This window comes from Leopardus geoffroyi, chromosome X (assembly GCF_018350155.1).
Source record: "Leopardus geoffroyi isolate Oge1 chromosome X, O.geoffroyi_Oge1_pat1.0, whole genome shotgun sequence".
NCBI lineage: Eukaryota > Metazoa > Chordata > Mammalia > Carnivora > Felidae > Leopardus > Leopardus geoffroyi.
Genome location: NC_059343.1, coordinates 120,707,346 through 120,721,410, shown reverse-complemented (window position 1 = coordinate 120,721,410; position 14,065 = coordinate 120,707,346). Strand labels below are relative to the sequence as shown.

The 14,065-nt window shown below is 44.5% G+C and overlaps 1 pseudogene; it reads left to right on the top strand.

The window, feature by feature from the left end:
- The first annotated feature begins 4,506 nt into the window (after positions 1–4,506).
- LOC123594830 lies at positions 4,507–5,782 on the top strand (annotated as a pseudogene).
- Positions 5,783–14,065: the final 8,283 nt, after the last annotated feature.

Sequence of the window (14,065 nt, the reverse complement as noted above, 5' to 3'; positions counted from 1 at the left end):
AACTAAGACATCCATATTGTAATCTACTTTATGTGGGAGGGAGCAGGTAACCAGGGCGTTGAATATTGCGCGTAACTGCAGCACGACTATGGGAATGTGGTACTTACATGACGTGCAGGAAACGTTGAACACAGCAGGCTTGAGATCGCCACCTTTGGGCTGCTTGGCAGAGTTGGCCATTGGCTGGAATCTGGGAGCTCGTATTTGGGGAGGGTTCCCACCGGTCCCTAATTGAAAGTATTGGCTCGCTGGGCCTGAACTGTTTGTACAAACGCTATGGTTAATGCCGAACATCTGCTTTCCTTCTGGGAGTCTAGAATGCTGGTACATGCCGGGCCAAGGGGACCTCCAATACCAGCCCATTACGAGCTTTGAACACTGAATCTCTAATGAGCTTCCCTGGCAGACGATAGTCTCCACGTGTTGTCACAATTTCAGGCGGGAGGAATTACCGGCATCCTCTGGGATGAGCGGATGGCTCCTCTGGGACAGAGCTCTTTGACAGCGTTCCACGTTTCCTCTAGACATGGCACCCATGCTACTCTCCCCTTTGCTGATTTCGCTTTGTATCTTTTCACTACAGGAAGTCATCGCTGTGAGGAAGAATGTATGCTGAGTCCTGTGAGCCATCCTCCCAAAACATTGAACTGGGGGTGGTCTTGGGGACCCTCAACATATGTAAGCACCAAGTGTCATGGGGGTAACAGAAGGAAGGAAACAAAAGAGATCTGCTGACCTAAACAACCAAATACTCACACACACACACACACACACACACACACACACACACACACACTACCTTTGGGGGTGTCTGGCTATCTCAGTCTGCAGACCGTGCAACTCTGGATCACAGGGTTGTAAGTTCGAGCCCCATGTTGGGTGTGGAGATTACTTAAAAATAAAATCTTGAGGGGCCCCTGGGTGGCTCAGTGGGTTAAGCTTCCGACTCGTGGTTTCGGCTCTCCCCTGCTCATGCGCTCTTTCAAAATAAATAAAGCTTTAAAAATTTAAAAATAAATAAATAAATAAATAAATAAATAAATAAATAAATAAATACAAACTTTAAAATTCTTTCAAACCACTGAATACATGTTCATTTCTATCCCGTTTATTCTTTAAATGTTTAGAAGTAGCTTACGATAAGAATATGAATAATAATACAGCATGATCTCATTATGTAAAAATATACACATGGGCATAGGGAAAAAGACTGGAAGGAATACATCAAAACATTAACAGTTGTTTTCTCCAGATGAAGTGATAGAATTCTAATGCTTAGTTTTTTTCTTTCTCTTGTGTTGAACTGTATTTTCCACATTTTCTACAATGAGCACATATTGCTTTTATAATGAGACTAAAAAAAGATTACATAAATTGAATGTTAAACATAATTAAGAATAGGAAAATCAGACAAAATACACAAAAATGCAGGAAGCCATGACTAAGAGAAAAACATTGAAAATAGATGTACAGACTGTTGGGGCGCCTGGGTGGCTCAGCCGGTTAAGCGTCTGGCTCTTGATTTCAGCTCAGGTCACGCTCTCACTGTTTGTGAGTTTGAGCCCCATGTCCGGCTGCACACTGACAGTGCAGGGCCTGCTTGGAATTCTCTCTCCCTCTCTCTCTCTGACTCTCCCCCACTCTCTCTCAATATAAATAAACATTAAAAATGAAATAAAATTTAAAAAAGAAAATAGAGGTATAGACTGTAAAGATCTCTAAAACTGAACATTTCTGCCCTCACATTTGACTCTGAGTTCCATGACAATGAAGACAAAATAGAAACATAGTTCAGTCATCAAGAGAGCATAGTATTTCTATCACCGTATATCAAATAATCACAAACTCAGTGGCTTAAAACAATATCTGTGTATTAGCTCACAGTTCTATAGGTTAGGAGTCTGGCTGGGTTCCTGGTGGCAGAATTTCATTCCCTGTCCTTTGTTGGACTGAGATCTCAATTTCCTTGCTAAATGGACTCCTCTCTCTTTAAGCAAGCAATAGTGTATCAAATCTGTCTTGTGCTTCAAATCTCTAACTTCTCTGTCTCTAACTTTAGATTTAAAGAGCTCATGTGATTAGGTCAGGACCACTCAGAGAATCTACCTTTGTTAAGATCAACTGTTCATAGGGACATCTGGGTGGCTCAGTGGGTCAAGTGTCTGACTTTAGCTCAGGTCATGATCTCACGGTCTGTGGGTTCGAGCCCCGCGTCGGGCTCTGTGCTGACAGCTCAGAGCCTGGAGCCTGCTTGCGATTCTGTGTGTGTGTCTCTCTCTGCCTCTCTCTCTCTCTCTGTCTCAAAAAATGAATAAACATTAAAGAAAATCAACTGTTCATATAACATAACTGAATCATAGGAAAGAAATCTATCATATTCACAATCTCTGGGTTACACAGGAAGTGTACATTCACCACCAGGGTGTGGAGAATCTTGGGGACTCATTTAGAGTTCTGCCTTCACATAGCATGTATAATTTTGTATATTTTGGAAAAGATGGAATTTAACCACTTTGCACGTATGCATAGTCTCTCCCCTCATTCTATGCCCAGAGGAAGTCCTAGGGGGATGCACACAGAGGCTTGTGTGAACACCCAATACATTCAAATGCTCAATCCTAATGTTTTATCTTTTAAGGAAATACACTGAAAACAAGCTGCAAAAGAGGGAGAAATCGGCTGGAGATGGCAGGAAGGACAGGTGCTCTGGGGCAGAATGGAAAATGATTGACACAGGACACAGCCACAGGTTGGGGGAAATGCAAACTTAATCAAGAGTCCAGGGATGCCTGGGTGGCTCGATCGGTTAAGAATCCGACTTCAGCCTATGATCTTGTGGGCCATGGCTTGTGCATGCTCCCTCTCTCTCTCTCTCTCTCTCAAAAATAAATAAACATTAAAAAAAAGAGGTCTCAAACCAGATTTTCAAGGCTTTGCCCCTACCCTCTACCTAGTTCTATGGACTTTGCTAATTCCCTTTCTTCCCCCATATAGGCCTAGTTTTCTTGTCCTTTCTTTTCCTTTTTTTTTTTTTTTTCTTGTATAAGGAACAGTCTGGGGCGCCTGGGTGGCTTGGTTGGTTAAGCGTCCGACTTCGGCTCAGGTCATGATCTCACGGTTCGTGAGTTCGAGCCCCGCGTCGGGCTCTGTGCTTGCTGACAGCTCAGAGCCTGGAGCCTGTTTCAGATTCTGTGTCTCCCTCTCTCTCTGCCCCTCCCCTGCTCATGCTCTGTCTCTCTCTGTCTCAAAAATAAATAAACGTTAAAAAAAATAAAAAAACAAAACAAAAAAAGGAACAGTCTAAATGATAGATCCAAGTGATGTCTCAGCTTCCTACTTTGGACTACTGCATAGAAGTCAATGGTAATTGTGCCTTGTTTTCCAAAGTCTGTTTCAGAGTCCAGAAGAATTGGTGTCACCTAGGAGCTTGTTGCAAATACAGTTTCAGGGGCGCCTGGATGGCTCAGTTGGTTAAGCGTCCAGCTCCTGATTTCAGCTCAAGTCATGATCTCGCCGTTTGTGAGTCCAAGCCCCACATTGGGCTCCAACACTGGCAGTGCAGAGCCTGCTTGGGATTCTCTCTTTCCCACTCTCCCTCTGCCCCATTCATGTTCTCTCTCTCTAAAATAAATAAATAAACTTAAAAAAAAAAAAGAAATAAAGTTTCGGGCCCCCAGACCTACTAGATCAGAACCTGCTTTACAAGCAGATCACTGCATGATTCCTGAAAGCTTGAGAAGGGGTACTTCAGAGCCTTACTGCTCCCTTTGTGAATTCTGCTGCACAGACTCACCGAAGTCCCAAGGGCCTGGGACCTGTAGCCCTTTGGTGTGCCCCTTCCCTTACTTCCACCTCCTCAAAAATGAAAAGCGCTGCTAATCGACATGGAACTGGGGTCGTGGCTATAAGCTCAGCTCACTTTAAGAAGCTACGATCGGGGCGCCTGGGTGGCGCAGTCGGTTAAGCGTCCGACTTCAGCCAGGTCACGATCTTGCGGTCCGTGAGTTCGAGCCCCGCGTCGGGCTCTGGGCTGATGGCTCAGAGCCTGGAGCCTGTTTCCGATTCTGTGTCTCCCTCTCTCTCTGCCCCTCCCCCGTTCATGCTCTGTCTCTCTCTGTCCCAAAAATAAATGAATAAACGTTGAAAAAAAAATTAAAAAAAAAAAAAAAAAAAAAAAAAAAAAAAAAGAAGCTACGATCGGGGCGCCTGGGTGGCTCAGTCGGTTGAGCGGCCGACTTCAGCTCAGGTCATGATCTCACGGTCTGTGGGTTCGAGCCTCGCGTCGGGCTCTGTGCTGACAGCTCACAGTCTGGAGCCTGCTTCCGATTCTGTGTCTCCCTCTCTTTCTGCCCCTCGCCTGCTTGCTCTCTGTCTCTCCCTCAAAAATAATAAACATTTAAAAAAAATTATAAAAAAAAAAAAGAAGCTACGATCAAGGCTCTCTTCTCCCCGTCCAACAGACAGCCGCATCTTCTCGTGCAGTGCCAGCCATGTCCCCGACACACGATGGTGAAGGTCAAATTAAATGGATTTGCCATATTGGGTGCCTGGTCACCAGGGCTGCTTTTAACCCTGGCAAAGTGGATATTATCGCCATCCATGACCCCTTCATTGACCTCAACTACATAGTCTATATGTTCCAGTATGATTCCACCCACAGCAAATTCCACAACATGGTCAAGGTTGAGAATAAGAAACTTGTCATCAGTGGAAGGCCCATCTCCATCTTCCAGGAGCAAGATCCCACCAACATCAAATAGGGTGATGCTGGTGCCGAGTATTGTGGAGTCCAGTGGGGTCTTGACCACCATGGAGAAGGCTGGGGCTCACTTGAAGGGTGGGGCCAAGAGGGTCATCATCTCTGCCCCTTCTGCTGATACCCCCACATCCGTGATGGGTGTGAACCAAGAGAAGTACGACAACTCCCTCAAGAACGCCAGCAATGCCTCCTACACCACCAACTGCTTGGCCCTTCTGGCCAAGGTCATCCGTGACAACTTTGGCATCATGGAGGGACTCATGACTACAGTCCATGCCACCACTGCCACCCAGAAGATTGCGGAGGGCCCCTCTGGGAAGCTGTGGTGTGATGGTGAGGGGCTGCCCAGAACACCATCCTTGCTTCTACTAGCACTGCCAAGGCTGTAGGCAAGGTCATCCCTGAGCTGAATGAGAAGCTCACTGGTATGGCCTCCCGGGTCCCCACCGCCAACGTGTCCATTGTGGACCTGACCTGCCGCCTGGAAAAAGCTGCCAAATACTATGATATTAAGAAGGTGGTGAAGCAGGGGGACCTGGTTGGCTCAGTCAGTTAAGCGTCTGACTCTTGAATTCAGCTCGGGTCATGATCTCATGGTTTCCAAGATCAATCCCTGTGTCGGGCTCAGCAATGATAGTGTAGGGCCTGCTTGGGATTCTCTTTCTCTCTCTCTCTCTCTGCCCCTCCCCTGCTCATGCTTGCTCTCTGTCTCTGAAAATAAATAAATAAGCTTAAAAACAAAGAGAAGGTGGTGAAGCAGGCATCAAAGGACCCCCTCAAGGACATCCTGGGGTACACTGAGGACCAGGTTGTCTCTCGTGACTTTAACAGCGACACTCACTCTTCCACCTTCCATGCTGAGGCTGGCATTGCCCTCAATGACTGCTTTCTCAAGCTCATTTTCTGGGATGACAACGAATTTGGCTACAGAAACCGGGTGGTGGACCTTATGGTCCAGATGGCCTCCAAGGAGTAGGAGCTCCCTGGACCACCAGTCCCAGCAAGAGCAAGAGGAAGAGAGAGGCCCTCCCTTCTGGGGAGTCCTTGCTCTAACTCATCATCCCCCAACACATTGAGAATCTCCCGACCTTACGTAGTTTCCATCCCAGACCCCCTGAAGAAGGGGAGGGGCTTGGGGAACCCTACTTTATCATGTACCATCAATAAAGTATACTGTACCCAGCCAAAACAAAAACAAAAACAAGAGAAGCTATAGTCAAGATGTTCCTAAAATTCATATGGAAATGCAAAGGACCTAGGGTTACCAAAAAAGAACAACCTCGGAAGACTCAAATTTCCCAATGTCAAAACTTGCTACAAAACTCCAATAATCAAGAAGATCATCCAGGGGAGCCTGGGTGGCTCAGTCGATTAAGCATCCGACTTTGGCTCAAGTCATGATCTTGGGGTTCATGAGCTCCAGCCCTGCTTTGGGTGAGCTTGAGCCCAACTCCAGGCTCCAACCCTCCGTTCTTCCCCGTCTCCCTCTGTTTATGCACCTCGCAGGATTCTCTTTCTGTGCCCCTTGCTCACTCGTCATGCTCTCTCTTTCTCTAAAATACATAAATAAAGAGATAGGTTGGTAGGTAGGTAGGTAGGTAGATAGATAGATAAATAGATAGATAAAAGATCATCCAATGGGGAAGGAATAGACTTTTCAAGAAATGGCACTGGAACAATTAGATATCCACATGTTAGAGAATGAGTTTGGTCTCCTACCTCACACTATAATCAGAAATTAATTAGGGACACGTGGGTGGCTCAGGCAGTTAAGTGTCCAACTTCAGCTCAGGTCACGATCTCACGGTTTGTGAGTTTGAGCCCTGCATCAGGCTCTCTGCTGTCGGTGCAAAGCCTGCTTCTGATCCTCTGTCTCACTCTCTCTCTCTCTGCCCCTCCCCTGCTTGTGCTCTGTCTCAAAAATAAATAAACATTAAAACAAAAAAGATCTACTCTCTTAAAAAATTAATTAAAAATGGATCAAAAATTGGGGCACCCAGTTGGCTAACTCGGTAGAGCATTCAACTCTTGATTTTGGGGTCATTAGTTCAAGCCCCACATTGGGCATAGAGCCTACTTAGTAAAAAAAAAAAGGATCAGAAACCTAAATGGAAGAGCTGAAACTATAAAACTCTTAGAAGTAAACATAGGGGTGAATCTGAATGACTTTGGATTTGGCAATGATTTCCTAAATTTGACACAGGCAGCAAAAGAAAAAATAGATATATTAGGCTTGATAATATTTAAAACTTTTGTGCATTGGGGCACCTGGGTGGCACAGTTGGTTAAGTGTCCGACTCTTGGTTTTGGCTCAGGTCATGATCTCATGGTTTCATGAATTCAAGCCCCATGTCGGGCTCTGTGCTGCCAGTGAGGAGTCTGTTTGGGATTTTCTCTCTCTTCCTCTCGTTCTGCCCCTACCCCACATGGCACCGTCTCTGTCTCTCTCAAAATAAATAAACTTAAAAAATAAAACTTAAAAAAGTAAAATGAAATTTTTGTGCATTGACGAACACTATCAAGAGAGTGAAAAGACAACCCACAAATGGGAGAAATGTTTGCAAATCACATATGTGGTAAGGGTTTAATAGCCGGAATATATAAAGAACTCTCATAGCTCATCAACAGAAAGAAAAACAACCCAGCTGGAACTTGGGCAAAGGATTTGAATAGACATCGCTCCAAAAGAGATACAGAAATGTCCAATAAGCCAATGCCAAGACGCTTCACACCATTAGCTATTAAGGAGTTGTAAATCAAAACTACAATGAGGTAATGCTTCACACCCACCGGGACAGTTAATAAAAAAAAAAAAAAGAAGCTGAAAAACAACAAGCGTTGGCAAAGATGAGGAGAAATTGGAACCCTCCTACGCTGCATGTGGTGAGAACGTAAAATGGCGCCGCCTAGGTGGAAAATCGTTTGGCGGTTTATCAAAAGGTTAAACACACAATTACCATGTGACCCAGCAAGGAAACTCGCTGATATATACCCAAAATAATCGAAAACATATTTGCATGCCAAAAAATATGTTCACAAATGTTCATAGCAGCATAATCCATGGTAGCCCACAAAAGTGGAAACCCCACAAGTGTCCGTCAATGGACGGATGGATGAACAAAAAATGGCCTATCTGCAGAATGGAATATGATTCAGCCACAAAAAGGAGCGTACTACATCATGGATGTTGTATGTGGCAGCTACGCCACCACGTAGATGAACCTCGACAACGTTATGCTAGGTGAAATAAGTCAGAGACGAAAGGACACATATTAATTCCATTTATATGAAACATCCAGAGTAGGCAGGTTCATACAGATGGAAAGCTTAATAAGGTAATAGAAAAAGTGGGGAGAGGGGGTCAGAATAGGGACTGGCTGCTAATTGGGACAGGTTTTTTGGGGGGAGGTGGGGTGGTAGAAAGTTCTAGAATTCGGCAGGGGGGATGGTTATATGACATAGTCCATATACTGAAAACCACTCAATTGGCCACATTAAAATGGTAAGTTTAATGCTACAAGAACTATACCTCAATAATAAAATAAATATATGAAAAGTAAACCATGGGGCCTGCATCCAGATTCTGGTCCTCTGACCTCAGGTATCAAGAGGTCAAGCTACAATCTCTCCTCACTACACACTGAGGGATGAGGGAGAAGGGAAGCAGCATGCAATTAATGTAGAAGAAATGAGATTAAATCACAGCACGAAATGGGGTGACGAAATGTCTCCCCACTCAGAGGGGATGTATCAACTGTAAAAACGAAAGTTTTATCTTCTTTAGGGACAGAGGCAAATAGCAAATTCTGCTTCTCTCAAAGTGTCAGCTGGTCGTGACCTAAAGAAAGGAATCAATCATCCTGTTGTTTGGTCTCCAAGCCAGGTGACAGAAAGGGTGCTTTTAAAAGGGTTCACCTGATTAGGTCAGGCCCATCCAATAAATCCTCCCTTTTGAGTGACTTATCAACCGATCAGGGATCTTACATCTGAAAAATCCTTTCATCCTTGCCATATAATATAACATAATCACAGGAGTGCTATCACATCATATTCACAGGCCCTGCCCACACTCAAGGGGAGAACATTATACAGCTTGTGTATATCAGGGGCAGGAACTTAAACATTTTACAATTCAGTATATTACAGACCCCTTAATTTTACTTAAGGGACCACACTTCTCCCTTCAGTTCATGAGCTTTGGTGGGGCTGATCTCAATCCCCACCATTCCCTGATTTTACAGAAAATTCAGTAATGAGCTGTTCTTTGGATAATACTAGATAGATCGTGTATTGTTTTATTCTCTCTAATTATTCATTTTTATGTTTGTAATCTTGCCCCATGCTAGAATGTAAGCACCATGAGAGCAGGGACCTTACAGATCTTGTTCAATTTTCTGTCCTCTGAACCTCTTTGCTTTATATTGGGGGATAATTGCACCCAAATATATATGTTTTTGGTATATATCAGGGAACATTTGTGAAATGAGTTTTCTCCATTTTCATAGGAGAAAGGAAGCTTCCAGAATAGAATTGTCCTTGAATTATACAGCTAGCAAATGTTTCTGAAGAGACAGTCTCTTCAAAACAAAGAATAATAGTAACCACTTCTATAACAATATGTGCCAGGCCCTGGGATCACTTGGTACCCCAAACCACTCTAAGGTGTACTTAGCGGGGAGGTGAGGAGGGCTAACAAATAACATTGTCTTCTTGTATGTACATTTCACAGCTCCAAGCCGTCCGTGGTCTCCTCTGCAAGTGGCTCTTGCAAGCCTCCCGGACCTCAGAATCTGTATTTGCCTCTGGAGTGCAAGCGAGGGGAGAGAAAAATGTTACACGAGGCAGCCAAACAATTCTAGCGGCCAGCTGGGCAGTGCAAGAGAATGGGTAGAACTTGTTCCCCAGTTTTGAATCAAAACAAGCCCTCCTGGACGGTGGGGGAGGGCGTGCGGCTGCCCACGCCAGGGGGCGTTGGTGGGGGGGGGGTGTTCACGCTCTTCCCATTTCATTGGCCAGGACTCGGCCACGTGACCCAATCTACGGGCAGTAGGTGGGACCGTCTCGCGCTTCGGCTTGAAAAAGAGCCAACGGTCCTCGGCGTCGTCGTCCTCGTCGGTCCTCATGAGGACACCGTTGTTCCGGTGGCCAGACCGTTGATGGTGCTGATGGGACCTGCGGAACCCCTCGCAGCCCTGGCCACGTGGGGGGAGAAGTTGGTTTCGGGTGAGTCGAAAAAATGAGGAAAGAAGTTTTATTTCCTTTGTAAGCCTGCTATGCTGTTTTATGGGTGGACGCGGTTCCTTTTCTCTTTGCCTTTTTGTTCTTTTGGCCTTTTTGGCGGGGGGCGGAGGGGGGTTGTGTGTTTTGTGTCGGTCAGGCTAGAGCCCTGCAGCACCCCCCCCCCCGGAACTTGTTGCCTCATTTCCCTAGAAACTGGGGGGGGGGACTCTGGTCCCCCCCGCCTTTTCACCTCAGGGGTGAAGCTCCTCGAGGCCGGGCTTTGCCGTTAGAAGCGTGGCCCACGTGACTTGTGCATTTCAGAGCTTTGCCTGAGACACCGTAGTTGTGAAATTCGAGTTTGTCTCGTGGAATGTTCGCTTAAACGACGGAAGTTCAAAAGCGCGAATGTTGTGACTTGACCAGGAACAGCAAGGAACTCTTTGCAGATGTTTAGACAAGGTCTGAAAAAGCGCGGCGTTTTAACGGGGTGTGTAGTGTTGCAAGGCAAACTTAAAACCTAGCGAGGGCAGATTCAAGTCTGCTGAGCCGTATTAGAGATACATTGGAAACTGACAATCTTGAGGCGAATTTCTCTCCCCTTCATACCAAAGGAGGAAATGTCTTCAACTCTGAAGGTGGTTTCATGTTTACTTTTAAACTCTGGCCTGGGGAACGATTTCGAACCTTCAAGTGGCCAGGTAGTGCAAGAAAAAGCGTCTTTTTACCCAGATTTCAGTTGCGCGTTTTACTTTTACTCTGTCGTCTTCGTCAGCTACTCTCCCATCTTTCCGAACCGCTTGAGAGCCCCCTTGTGTGTCTCAGTGGCCCCTTCTGCTGCTAAATAGAAAGTGTGTTTCCTAGAAGCAGGGATAGTCACAGAGAGATTGAGAGATTGATTATACCTACGTAGTGCCTGACGCAGCCAAGGGAAAGAAGCCACAGCATTTTTAACGGCTGCTGTTGTAAGCCCCGCTCTATTGTATGGGACCTCTTTCTCTTTTCCTTTTCTTTTTGTAGGTGTAACTTTTATTTTTTTAAAAACGTTTATTTTTGAGAGAGCGCAAGACAGAGGGCGAGCGGGGGAGCGGGAGAGGGAGACGGGGAGAGAGAATCCCAAGCAGGCTCCCCACTGTGAGCAGTGAGCCTGATCCGAGGTTCGAGGTTCGAGGTTCGAACTCCTTCCTAATCCTCCTAAACCGTGAGATCGGGACCTGAGCTGAAGACCTGCAGACTGAGCCACCAAAGCTCCCCTAAATTTTAGTTTTTAAGGTAATCCCTAGACCCAATGTGGGGCTTCGACCCAGGACCCTGACATTGAGTTGCAGACTCTACTGATTTGAGCCAGTCGGGAACCCCTCTCTCTTTTCTCTTCAGCTGGACTAATTGCCCTTGAAGGCAAGGAACATAGCTGATTATCTTGGAATCCCTATGCCTGTAATATTGCATGTGCCTATAATTTTTAAAAATTGTTATATTGGCTAATGGTGGAAGGATTGCAAATGTGAATTTTCTTTACATGACCAACAGGAATACGTTTTGTTTGTATTAGTAATTTGTAGGTTAAGTGTTTCATGATCAGAGAGCCGTTCATGGTATTCCTCCTTTGTGAAATGTATTGATATTTTCTTGCAACCTAATCTGCGATCCGTTTTTGTGAATATGCCATGTACAATTGAAAAGTCTTGTGTATGATCCGAGTTGAGAGTTCTGCACACATTTCATAAGTTCTGCCTTGTTGATTATATTGTTAAAGGTGTTCGTTCTTCTTACTCATTTTTTGTCCGTTTGATCGGACTTGTAGGGAGTTGAGTATTCTTGGTGCGTTTCTGTTTCAGTGTCCTTGCAACTTAATGTAGTTTTACTTCATTAAGGATACTGCTTTTTTTCTTGTAATGTTCTTAAATGTTGTATCTTTCTGCATGGTGGCTTTTAATATAAAAACTGTCTCTCTTTTGTTTGCCTTGAAACTTGAATTTTCCTTTGGGGATACCAGGGTATCTGCTTTTTTGCTTCTATTTTTCTTTCCATCATTCCTGTTGCCATTTGTCTGGTATACGTTTGTCCCATCGTTTGTATTTTAGCTTTCTTGAGTCACTGAGGTGTGTGTTTTATATACAAGAGAGTTGGGTTTTGTTCTGTGAGTGAAATTGAAAATGGTATTCTTTTACTAATCCAGGAAATCCCATTTCCATTTAAGTTTTTGAAATAAGTTTATTTTTTATTTTGTCAGTCTTTTACAATTGTGTGTATTTGCTATGTTTCTTTAGAAGGCCTGTATCCTTTGCTCTTTAATTTTACACATGCATATTTTTGGTATTTAGGAAAGTTTGCATTTTTGTTCTAGTGGTTATCTTGCTACTTACACCTTTTCTTTTCTAAGGGTTTTATTTTTAAGTAATCTCTACGCCTAGCGTGGAGCTCGAACTCACTACCCCAAGATCAAGAGTTGAGTTGCATGCTGTAGTGACTGAGCCGCCCAGGTGCCTGTATCCTTTTTTCAAAAACAGATTTTTTGGGGGGCACCTGGGTGGCTCAGTTAAGTGTCCCACTTCAGCTCAAGTCATGATCTCAGGGTTTGGGAGTTTGAGCCCTGTGTCAGGCTCTGTCCTGACCGCTCAGATCCTGGAGCCTGCTTCAGATTCTGTCTCTTGGTCTGCCTCTGTCTCTGTCTCTCTCTGTCTCTGCCTGCCCCCCCTTCTCTCTCTCTCTGTCCCTCCCCTGCTTGTACTCTGTTTCTCTCAAAAATAAGTGTTAAAAAAAAGTGAAGTTTTTTTTTTTTTAAATAATCTCAACACCCAACATGTGGCTTGAACTCACGACCCTGACCTCCAGTCCCATGCTGTTCCCACTGAGGCAGCCAGGCAAATGTTTATTCATCTTTGGGAGAAAATGTGAGTGAGGGAGGGGCAGAAAAAGAGGGGGACAGAGGTTCTGAAGAAGGCTCTGTACTAACTGCAGCGATCCTGATACGGGGCTCGAACCCACAAACCACAAGATGGTCACCTGAGTTTAAGTGCACCGACTGAGCCACCCAGTCGTCCTGACAATTATACCTTTTTAAGGTACGCCCAGCTTATTTTCTTGTTGAACCTGCTGAGGTCTGGTTTATTGGTTTTTTTTCCTTAATTTATTTTTAGTTTACATCCAAGTTGGTTAGCATATAGTGCAACAATGATTTCAGGAGTAGATTCCTTTATGCCCCTTACCCATCTCCCTGACCTATTGTTTTTTAATTAGTATCATAACTTCCGCCTATTCCGTTCTTTCGCTTTCCCTTATCCCGTTTATTAGTTGCGTTGCTTTTACTTTATCAAAACCTACCACCTCTATAGACGAGTCTGTCACTCTCTCCATCCCCCATTTGTTTGGTTCTTTGAATCTGTATGCTCCGTCGTCCCATCCACTCACTGATCAAAATGCTTTACTGTCCGTCGTCTGGCCGAATTTTTCCAGCTAGCTCTCGGGCGGAAGAAGCTCGTCTTGCAGTACGCGAGTTGGCAAACTTTTTCTCCAGCAGGCCACATAATGAGTATATTAATGGCCTTGCACGTCACACGGTCTCTGCTACACTACTCAGCTCTGTGGTAATCTCTACGCAGCATAAAAGCTACTAGAGACAGTAAACAAATGAGTGTAGATGTATTCCCATAAAACTATCTGTAAACACTGAAATATAACTTGCTTATAATTTTCTCCGGTTGTGTTAATACTTTTGTTTTTCTTGTAGCCAATTAAAAACGCAGGAAACCGTTTTTACTTAGCTCAGTCCCCAAAAAACAGGACAGGTTGGATGTGGTCCATGAGCATAATTTGCCAACATTTGTTCTAGGAGATTCCTCAGAAAGGGATCACGGGTACAGAATTCCCTAAGCTTTTGTATGTTGAAAATGTGTGTATGCGTGTGTATGTTGTTAATAGCTTTGATACTTGAAGGCAGCATTATTGGAGATAAATTCCTTGGTTCGTGCTTCCTTTTACTGAACGTTACAAATGCTGCTCCATTTTTGAGTTGCTTCATATGTTGTTTTTGAATGTCTGATACCCGTTTAATTCTTTGCGTCTATATGTTACTTGATCTTTTTGCCT